The sequence below is a fragment of the Rhincodon typus genome, chromosome 1 (genome assembly GCF_021869965.1).
Source record: "Rhincodon typus isolate 14 chromosome 1, sRhiTyp1.1, whole genome shotgun sequence".
In the NCBI taxonomy this organism is placed as follows: Eukaryota; Metazoa; Chordata; class Chondrichthyes; order Orectolobiformes; family Rhincodontidae; genus Rhincodon; species Rhincodon typus.
In genome coordinates, this window is record NC_063332.1 from 78,067,551 (window position 1) to 78,078,647 (window position 11,097).

Sequence of the window (11,097 nt, forward strand, 5' to 3'; positions counted from 1 at the left end):
ACATCACCTTCCCAATCTCTCGGGACTTGTTCCCTACTGCTAGTGTCAGTCAGTATATTCCACAATGATTCAGTTTGCCCTATGTTTCTAAAGATACTATTTGTACGTGGGTCAACACTTAATGCTCCCAGATTCCCTCGCTCTGTAGCACTCAGTGTAATATGGGTGGTATCCTGGTCCCATGACTGCGACAGCCAAGAGACCAAGGGCTCACTCAACTTCTGCTTAAAGAGCCACCCCAAATCCTGCAATTCGGACATAGAGCACTCTCTCGCTGTTCTCGAATTTTGTGAGTTTTAACCTCCCACCTGTTTTGCCTTATTCGTTATTAGGGGTCGTGCTATGAGTCCCTTTCCTGAGGATGGCTCCAGAGATAGAGCATCCCCTTCCCCGTCTGTCTATTCATTCTCTGAATCAGATGAATAACAAATGTCCCCATCCCAATGGTCGGGATCCCATTGTAAGGTTAATAAAGTGCTCACTTTGGCTTGGTCATCTTTCCAGTTGTGCTGTTTTGCTCTCTTTTTCTGTTGACCCATCACCAGACGGCAAACTATCTGGGACAACAAGGTGCAGGGCTGGATGAACACAGCAGGCCAAGCAGCATCATAGGAGCAGAGGGTTCTGTTTTTCCTCCACATACTCAGCTCTCTCCTGCGCTGTCTTAGCTGCTTCTGTTAGGGTGATGTTACGCTGTTCTACCACCGTCAATGCGGCTTCAAGCTGCCTGTTCTTGGCCCGGCACTCTTCTAATTGTCAACACGTAGAACGCAAAGCTGTTAATAAAACACATCCCATTTGCAATACATTGCCCTTGCTTTTGAGGAAGCCTCGTGTACGGCAGTCTGTATGACTAACCCTCCTTTCTCTATTCTTCCGGTTATAACTGTCCGCCATTCTTGCGGGGGTAATTGTGCTAACAAGTTAGCTACAGACCCGAATGCAGAGTCTGCCGCATTCCAACCTGGAATACGGAAGGTCTCCGGAGCATCAGGTTGCCTCGCCTTTCTCTTGAATATTTTCCCGAATCCCATTCTCGTCGCCAAAAGTGTCTTGGATTACAAGGTGTATCCAAGCGGTTCTTTCGGATTCGGTTAAATATAATTAAGAGAAGTTTCAAAAACAGCAATTTACTTAAATATGAATGTTTATTAAGTAATAATAAATGACTGTAGTGGTAAATAACAAATGGAAAAGAAAAGAGAAAAAGCAACAAGTCGAACGCCCTTTGCCCTGGCGGGGACCCCTTGCTCGATGGCTGGTCTGGAGGCTTTGGTTCATTGCTGGCACCATTCACGATTTCAGTCCGAGACAAAGTCCAGAAACTTGGAACAAAACTCTCTCTCTCTGTTATACAGTGTAACAAACAGCCAGCACAAAGAAAGCAGATACAGAAGACAATACTGCCGATTGGTACAGAAAACACAGCTACAGAAAAACAAGCTGCAAGTGTTGTCTTCAGCTGGTAAAGGAATGTTCACAGTACTCATTCTAGTCATGCAGCTCGTCAAATATCATCATTAACTTTCCCAGCCTATTTTCCCATCCTATACAATGTATTTTCTCACGCAGCTGTCGAATATCATCATTACCTTTTAGCCCTTCAGCCCATCCTATACAGAAGGTAAGGACTAGGGGAAGCTGGACACACAACACAAGGAAGCAGCTAGTAGGTGGATTGGGCAGTGAGCAGTCTGGGAACAGATTTTGGGGAAGCAAACAGAGGGCATCAGACAGATAATGGTGCTATACAGAGCTGTTGAAATCACACATGCATCACGTGCCTGGAATGGTAGTAGATTTTCTTTCCTTGTCTGACCATGACAGCTACCATAGAGAGACATCCTTTTTCTCCAGCTCTAGAAAAAGTAAAATTTTGAGAAAAAGTTGAAATAAATGCAACCATTTGGGGATATTTAATCTTGTTGTTAAATATTATTCCTAGTTTCATTTAATGGCAGTATTTTCAAGGATTCAGCTGCGGGGAACAGAACACCTGATTTGCAGTCCACACTATTTTCTAACCATTGAAATTTAATACATTCAAAGTGATGGAATATTATGGTTTCAAGAGGGATGTCAATAGAGTGTGTTCACGCAATGCACTTACGCATAGTTCTGTTTTTGTGTCGATTACCTGTTGGTCTTCTATCACATAATTTTCTGGATAATTGGCAAGTATAATTAATATTTACAAACTTGCACTTCAACAAATGCAAAGAGCTCAATTTAATCATACACCTAGAGTTTTGATTCTGATCAAACATGACAAATGAATCACAAGAGGAGAGATTTCAGTAAAATTAAGCTTTTCTCACCAACTTATGAAATCTCAGGATTTTCCACTTGCAGTTTTGTAAATGGGTCTTTCCTGGGCTGCTACATCCTGCTCCCCCTGCAGATGGATCGTGAAATTGTGCACAGATTCCTGTACCAGCCATGGGTCGGCCTCCAATGCACTCACAGAGCTGAAGCTAACAGTCCAGCACAGACCTGCAGCAAACCTAGCAAGTGGGAGCCTGCAGGGCCAAGAGGTGGGTGCAGATTCAGTAATTGGTGCGGGGCATTGATAAGCCTGGACAATGTGTGTTGACAGCACTAACGCTGCAATCGCAACAAAGTTTTGGGCAAAGCTGAGAACCCTTCCTGGCTCAGTGTATCACCTGTGGGCATTCTGGGAATGAGCTCCATGGAGCAAAGACCAACCATTAATGCCCAAAGAAAACAAACTATTTTGTAAGGTGATACAGATCTTCTGAACTAATTGCAAAGCTAATAAATGTAAGTCATCCCAGGTAACATTCCTACTACTGATCACAGCTCTGAAATTACTGCACTGTCATCACTGTTACGAAAGTCACCACTGTTTGGCACCATCTCGCCTCTACCAAGAGGCCCTTGCTACAATACAATTCATGGATGCTGCGAGCATGCAGAGGTAGGCGCTGAGTGAGTGAACACTAAGAGAACAAGCAAGCGGCATGAAATTATTGTCCCTTTGCTACAAAGGATATGGTGGAGGCTGGTTCAATTAAAACATTTAAAAGTCATCTGGGTGGGTATATGAATAGAAATGGGCCAAATGCTGGCAAATGGGACTAGATTTATTTAGGATATCTAGTCGGCATGGATGAGTTGGACCAAAGGGTCTGTTTCCATGCTGTACAACTGTATGACTCAATGAATATGTGAACAGACTCTGGGCCCATGATAGTTTGAATTCTGAAGGAACTGAATGAAACACAGCATCACAGATATATGTCTACTTCTTCTGTTGCACCATGATACTGAATCACACATCAGAGTAATAAACAACTCAGAGACAGTAGGAATTGCCGATGCTGGAGTCTGAGATAACAAGGTGTGGAGCTGGATGAACACAGCAGGCCAGGCAGCATCAGAGGAGCAGGAAAGCTGACGTTTCGTGTCTGGACCCTTGTTCAGAAATGGGGGAGGGGAAGGGGGCTCTGAAATAAATAGAGAGAGGGGGAGGCAGTGATGGAAGGTGGATAGTGGAGCAGATAGGTGGAGAGAAGACAGACAGGTCAAGGAGGTGGGGATGAAGCTAGTACAGGTGAGTGTAGGTAGGGAGTTGGGATGGGAGTTGGTCAGTGAAGAGGGAGGGGCAGGTAGGTGGGAAAGAAGACGGACAGGTCAAGGAGGTGGGGAAGAGAGGAGGGCTGGTCTTTTGGATGAGGTCAGGGGGTGGGGAGATTTTGAAACTCGTAAAATCCAAATTGAGACCATTGGTTTGTAGGGTTCCAAGGCTGTTCCTCCAGTTTTCGGGTGGCATTGTTGTGACACTGGAGGAGGCTCAGGATGGACATGTCGTCCAGGGAGTAGGAGGGGGAGTTGAAGTGGTTCGCGACTGGGAGATGTTGTCGTTTGTCGCAAACCAAAAGTAGGTGCGCACAAAGCGGTCTCCGAGCCTCCACTTGGTCTCCTCTACATCGGGGAGACCAGGCGGAGGCTCAGAGACCGCTTTGTGGAACACCTATGCTCGGTTCACGACAAACGACAACATCTCCCACTCACGAACCACTTCAACTCCCCCTCCCACTCCCTGGACGACATGTCCATCCTGGGCCTCCTCCAGTGTCACAACGATGCCACCCGAAAACTGGAGGAACAGCACCTCATATTCCGCCTCGGAACCGTACAACCCAATGGTCTCAATGTGGACTTTACGAGTTTCAAAATCTCCCCATCCCCGACTTCATCCCAAGACCAGCCCTCCCTCTCTTCCCCACCTCCTTGACCTGTCCGTCTTCTCTTCCACCTCCCCCCCCCTCCCTGCTCACTGACCAAACCCCACCCCCACTTCCTACCTACACTCACCCCTACTAGCTTCATTCACACCCCATTGACCTGTCTGTCTTCCCACCCACCTACCTGCCCCTCCCTCCTCACCGACCAGTCCCCATCCCAATTCCCTACCTACACTCACCTGTACTAGCTTCATCCTCGCCTCCTTGACCTGTCCGTCTTCTCTCCACCTATCTGCTCCACTATCCACCTTCTATTACCACCTCCCCCTCTCTCTATTTATTTCAGAGCCCCCTTCCCCTCCTCCATTTCTGAAGAAGGGTTCAGACCCGAAACGTCAGCTGTCCTGCTCCTCTGATGCTGCCTGGCCTGCTGTGTTCATCCAGCTCTATACCAGAGTAATAAACAATGTGTTGGTAACTTGCTCCCTCTAATGGACAAACAGTTGAGAAAAGTAGGCCCAAATGGTGAGTCTTTCTGCTGCTTGGCCTGCTGTGTTCATCCAGCCCTGCAAGCCTCTCTGCTCCTGTGATGCTGCTTGGCCTGCTGTGTTCATCCAGCCCTGCACCTTGTTGTCTTTTCTCCCTGATTTTTTTGTGAGATCAGTTTGGACAAAAGTAAATCAAGCTCTTCATAGATATGAGTTCATAATACAATATTGTTTCAAACATAACATCATGTCATTAGTCTCACAGAGTAACCACAAGGCTAATATCAAAACTGAACAAAGGGTTCTTATTTTTTCCAGCATTCTTGTACCTGACCAAGTTTTGAACTATAACTAAAGCATCCTGATTTGACTGCTCACAGTGGAGTACCCTTTCTGACTGAGCCTCCTTATTCAGGCAGTGAATTATTAGTGGTCACCCTCAACCATAGTATGCCGACCTTGCCTAATTTTAGATAGTCATCTCTCAAAATTAAATAAATGCTAGATGTCTTCAAAATGTATTCTATTGTCCACCTCTGCAATAATTATTACAATGAAAAAGAGAGGCTGGAAAAATCCAATTTTCAAAGAATAAGTAGGAAGGCAAGAAACCAAGTTATTAAATGATGGAGTTCTTTGCAGAATAAGTGGAGGGAGGAATGGTTAAAACATTAATTGATCAGTTTCTGTCACTGGATAGAGACAACAGTTTATTTTCGGTTTTTGGTTAGTTCACTGCAGAAAGAGAAAAGCAGAAATGCTGTCACTTGCAGTTTGGACTCAATTTGTTCCCATATTGTTTATGTAGAAGCTGTCTACCTGCCCAGGAGCCAAGCTGAGAGTCGTTGTCATGCTGATGACTCCTGGTCTCCATACTGATTCTAACTGAAAACTCAATCAGCTGTCTGTCTCTGGGCAAAGCTTGCTCTGCATATATCGCCACAGTACCACTGCATCTCAAATATCTTCCCCTACTGCTTGAACAAACTAACAGTATAAATATAACTCATAATAAGTTCCAATAACTTGTTCTTAATAGTGTCGCAACTCCTTCTACAGTCCTTGTTTTAAAACAGTCCTTCTCCCATTTTGGACCACAGTCCCAGAAACAACCCACACACTCCTTGAAATCCTGTCATCCCAACTGAAATACACTCTACACCCTATGAACTGATGACAACCTCAACACCTGAAGTCATACTTCCAGCTTGCTTGCAAAAATCACTACTACAACCTGGCAATTAACCCAAGTTGCAACGTCCCAGGTTTCATCTTCTATGGGAAATCTAGACCACCTTCAACTACTTTAAAGGACAGGGCAGGGAAGATGTGGCTATTTGCTGCACAAATTAAACAAAAGGAACAACCCAAAATCTGAATGTGGCACTCCCAACTCAAAACATCGCTCACACACTGAACTTCTGCCCTGACAGATCCTTTACTAGTGGCAACTCAACTATTCAAACTGCATCAGCGGTAGGTATTGAATGGTTTCTTGATCTCAAACAATACTGTTTCCGCAGTCATGCAAATCAAAACATTACAAACTTGAGAATATTGGCACCAACAGGAAATCATGAGAAATTTAGATTGTTTTTAATTCATTTATGGGATGTGGGCGTTGCTGGCTCGGCCAATATGTTTTGCTCTTGAGAATGTGGTGGTGAGCTACCATCTTGAACTGCTGCAGTCTTTTTGCTGTAGATAGATCCGTAATGCTGTTAGGAAGAGAGTTCCAGGAATTTGACATTCAGAGAACGGTGATATATTTCCATGTCCAGATGATAAGTGGCAAGTGGTGACGTTGCAATGGACTGAGTCTTATGATTATTTTTTGGCTAGGTCCAAATTTCATCAGGTTTTTTTTGGAGTGATTTTTGCTGCAAGGCTTAATGAGTTTCCTCACCATCTCTGACCAAAATTGCCTTATTAATGACCAATACCTTCACCATATATTCCGCATGTCCAATTCCAGCTCCATTTTGCCATGCATTGTTTCTAGGACAACGGATTTCCAGGTACATCCCTGCCTCCTTCCAAAGCTGCCCTGTCTGTTGAAGGACAAAATCTGAACATCAGAGAAGGGGAAGATGGCAATGTGATTCTCTGTCAGGGGCCAGGAGAGGCCTGGGTGCTGGATGTAGTGTGAAGGAAGGTGGTCCTCTTCCAGGAGGAGGCCAGGCCTCCAGACCCTGGCAGCCTGGTCTGAGGTCACCAGCCTGGCCAGTGCTGCTTCCAAAGTGCAGAAGAATGACCAACAGTGCCATAAGAAGGTCAATGACCAATGACAGAAGGGAAAGTGTTAGGGAAAGTGCTGCACTCTTCTCTGTCCTTCTTCACACTCACTCTATCACTGCTACTGGGTCCATGCTGACCAAGTCTTCCAAACTAAACTAGTCCCAGTTGCCTGTGTTTGGGCCATATCCCTCTAAATCTTTCCTTTTCATGTACCTGTCCAAATGTCTTTTAAATGTTGTAACTGTACCTACATCTACCACTTCGTCTGGCAGTTCATTCCACATATGCACCATCCTCTGTGTGAAAATGTTGCCCCTCAGGTCCCTTTTAAATCTTTCTCCCCTCACCTCCCCTCACTTCTCAAACTCCTAAGCTACAGTGAAACATGTCCCAGCCTATCCAGCCTTGCCTTATAACTCAAACGCTCCAATCCTGGTAACATCCTGGTAAATTGTTTCTGAAACCTCTCCAAATTAATAATATCCTTCCTATAGCAGGGTGACAAGAACTGTACACAGTACTCCAAACGTGACCTCACCAATGTCCTCAAAATGATGTCTCAACTACTATGCTCAATGATCTGAGCAATGAAAATAACTGTGTTCAACATCTTCATAACCACCCTGTCTGCCTGTCTTGCCCTGTTTACTTCACCAAACTGCAACACTTCACATTTATCCAAATTAAACTCCATCTGCCACTCGTCAGCCCATTGATCAAGATTCTTTTGTAATCTTAGAAATTTCTGAAGAAGGGTCTAGGCCCGAAACGTCAGCCTTCCTGCTCCTCTGATGCTGCTTGGCCTGCTGTGTTCATCCAGCTCTACACCTTGTTATCTCAGATTCTCCAGCATCTGCAGTTCCTACTATCTCTGAAACAATTTTAACCTTCTTCACAGTTGACTATACCACCAATTTTGGTGTCATCTGCAAACTTATTAGTCATGCATCCTAAATTCTTACCAAATCATTTATATAAATGACAAACAATAGTGGACACAGCACTGATCTCTATGGAACACTACTGGTCACAGGTCTCCAAAGAAAAAACCCTTCACTGCCACCATCTGTCTCCTAATGTCAGGCCAATTTTGTATCCAATTGACAAGCTCTCCCTGAATCCTATGTAATCTAACTTTACTAATCAGTCTATGTGAAACATTGCATGCCACTGCCTCAACACCTTCTCTCCCTTGTGCCTTGCAAGTACTGCCAACATCTCTATGACTTCTGAAGAACATTGCCCAGCTTCCCCCGAAGCCACCTCCTGGACTTTTGAGGATGAAGGTACCTAGGCCTCAGAGGAAACATCAACCAAGCCTGCCTCCTGCACCACTGCTAGGTCAGATACTGACACCTTGGTGGGAGGGCTAGGCCTAGAAAGTTGCCATCACAATCTGGTGAGCATCTACCTCACTGTGACAGCTCCGCAGTCCGTCAGGGAAGAAACGTCCCAGGCTGCGGGCACTCAGAGCCCTGCTCAAAGACCAAACAGCACTCAGCCCCAGGCAGGAGAGGACCCAGTGATGCTGGCAATCTGGGACTTTGTGCACATGCACAGAGAAGAATCTGGGGAGCAATGGACCTCATTGCCCAGCAACTGTGGCAATTCATTCAACCACCTGTCTGCCTACATGAACAGGTTGATGGTCTAGCTCCCACTGGCTCAGCTGGAGAGATTGTACCCATTGCTCCTCAAGACAAGGGGACAGGGAACTTGGCGATCACTCTGGTGATCCTTCCTCACAAGGAGACAGGGCAGTGCCAGGAGGCAAACAGCTGGACCAGGAACCACATACTGGCCCCTCAGAAATGTCGTCTCGGAAGACTTCAGAGATAGCTGGGCCCTCCACCTCCACACAAAAACCTTGGAAGTTCTTACTGAGGAGAGCGAACCTGCCTCTGGCAAAATGATAACTCACCATGTCTGGCCCATCTAGACTCCAGCGTCTCTGTGGTCCCCAGCCAAGCCTCTAGGGCCACCTCCACAGAACCCCAGCAAATGTGCCTGTGCCAGCCTACCTTTCCCATACAGCCCCTGGCATATCAGGTGACCATCACCATCCCCACCCTTGAAGCCAGGGTGCTCCTGGCTGTGAGTGAATCCATCTCTGGCATGACCTCCTTCCCACCCATCCATACATAGACCTCTATCAGATTCTGCCCCATTTCGCTAATACCCTTGTTCCTCTAGATGGTAGTGGGTTTGGAATGCAGACTCTGAGGACCCTTAGTGAATTTATGCTGTGCCTCTTGTAGATGGTACGCTCTGCTGCTCCTTTGCATTGGTGGTAGAGGGAGTGAATGATTCTATATGAGGTGCCATCAAGTGGGCTGCTTTGTCCTGGGTGGTGTTAAGCTTCTTGAGCATTGTTGAAACTACTCTCATTCAGGTAAGTGGACAGTATTCTTTAACACATATGAACTGTGCCTTGTAGATAATGGACAGGCTTTGGGTAATCAGGAGGGGAGTTACTTGATCTATTATTCTTAGTGTCTGACATGATCCTGTAGCCACAGTATTTATATGGCTACTCCAGTTTGGTTTCTGGTCAATGGTAAACCCCAGGATTTTGAAAGTGTGGGATTCATTGGTGGTCATATCATTGAATGCCAAGAGGTGATGGTTAGATTGTCTGCTGTTGCAGATGGTCATTGCCTGGCATATGTATGGTGCAAACGTTACTTGCCACTTGTTAGCCCAAGCCTGGATATTGTCCAGGTCTTGCCACATTTAGACACAGACTATTCCATTCCCTGGAGTGTTGCAGGTGGTGCTAAATGCTGTGCAATCATCGACAAACATCCCCAATTCTTACCTTATGATTGAGGGAAGGCCATTAATGAGGCAGTTGAAGATGGTTGAACCTCATACACAGCCTTGAGGAACTCCTGCAGTGATGGAGCTGAGATGACTGACTTCCAATAACCTCAAGCAACCTCCCTTTAACTAGGTATGATTTCAACCAGTGGAAAGTTTATCCCCATAATTCCCTTTAATTCGAGTGTTGTTCTGGCTCCTTGATGCCAACGGTCTGTTATCTGGTATAATGGAATTTCAATAATTTCTTGGTTATAGGAACATAGAAAATAGGAGCATGAGTAATCCATGCTGCCCTTAAACCTGCTCCACCATTTGCAGCTCATCTTCTGACTCATTTTCCTGAACTGTCCCCATATCCTTTGATGACATATACATCTATTGATCTTCATTGAACTGACTTCCAATAGGATTTTGAAAGTTAAATACCACAAACCATTTCTTTGACAATTTGGCTTAACTGTAAATTAGTCAACTTTCGATGTCATTAGGTTTATGGGTAACAAATAGATAACTTTTTTCAATGCGCTACATTATCTTTTTCTCTCATAATTTTGCAGATCATGGAACATCTAACCAGGTCAACAATTGGCCTCTTTGAAGCAAAGGTTCTGGGATTTGGATAACTCTGAGGAATCTTCAGCACAACCCAGAATGACAATCAACATTCAGACTTATTGCTTCACAATCAGGCTATTCAAGGGAGAAATCCTGAAGCTTCCTGCAAAGAACTGAAGAAAAGAGATAACAAAGAACATGGAGGAAGGAAGGACAGGGTGCAGCACTGCCAAAGCCAGAGCAGGGGGGCAAATTATTGAGGAGAGATTGAATACACCAGATTAAAACACCAGTACTTTCCACCTGACACAGTCTTAATACACACCACATCAATGTCTTTTAACTTAATGGTTACATCTGATTCTGAAGACAAACAGCTTCACCAAAAACAAAACATTTTACTTTACTACAAAATACTAAAGTTTTAATTTGATGACACCTATTGACAAATAACACTACTCAATCATTAATGAGGCAGTATTGGTATTTGCCTTGTGTGCTTGGTTATCGTTTCTCATGTGTCTACAGGTATTTCCATAATCACTATAGATTGGAAGGTGGAAGGTTGCTGAATTTATTCTGACAACCCCAAAGAGCTTTGGCTACTAAGAGTCCACTTGCAGACTGCATCAGCTGGGGCAAACTGGCATGGCAGGTTGCCTGACACCAACAAGGTCACTGGTTGAAAGGCTGACTGGGCAGATGTATGCTATCATCCTGACTGAACACAGCAAATGCTGGAGATCACAGCAGGTCAGACAGCATTCATGGAGATAGCAGGCTAA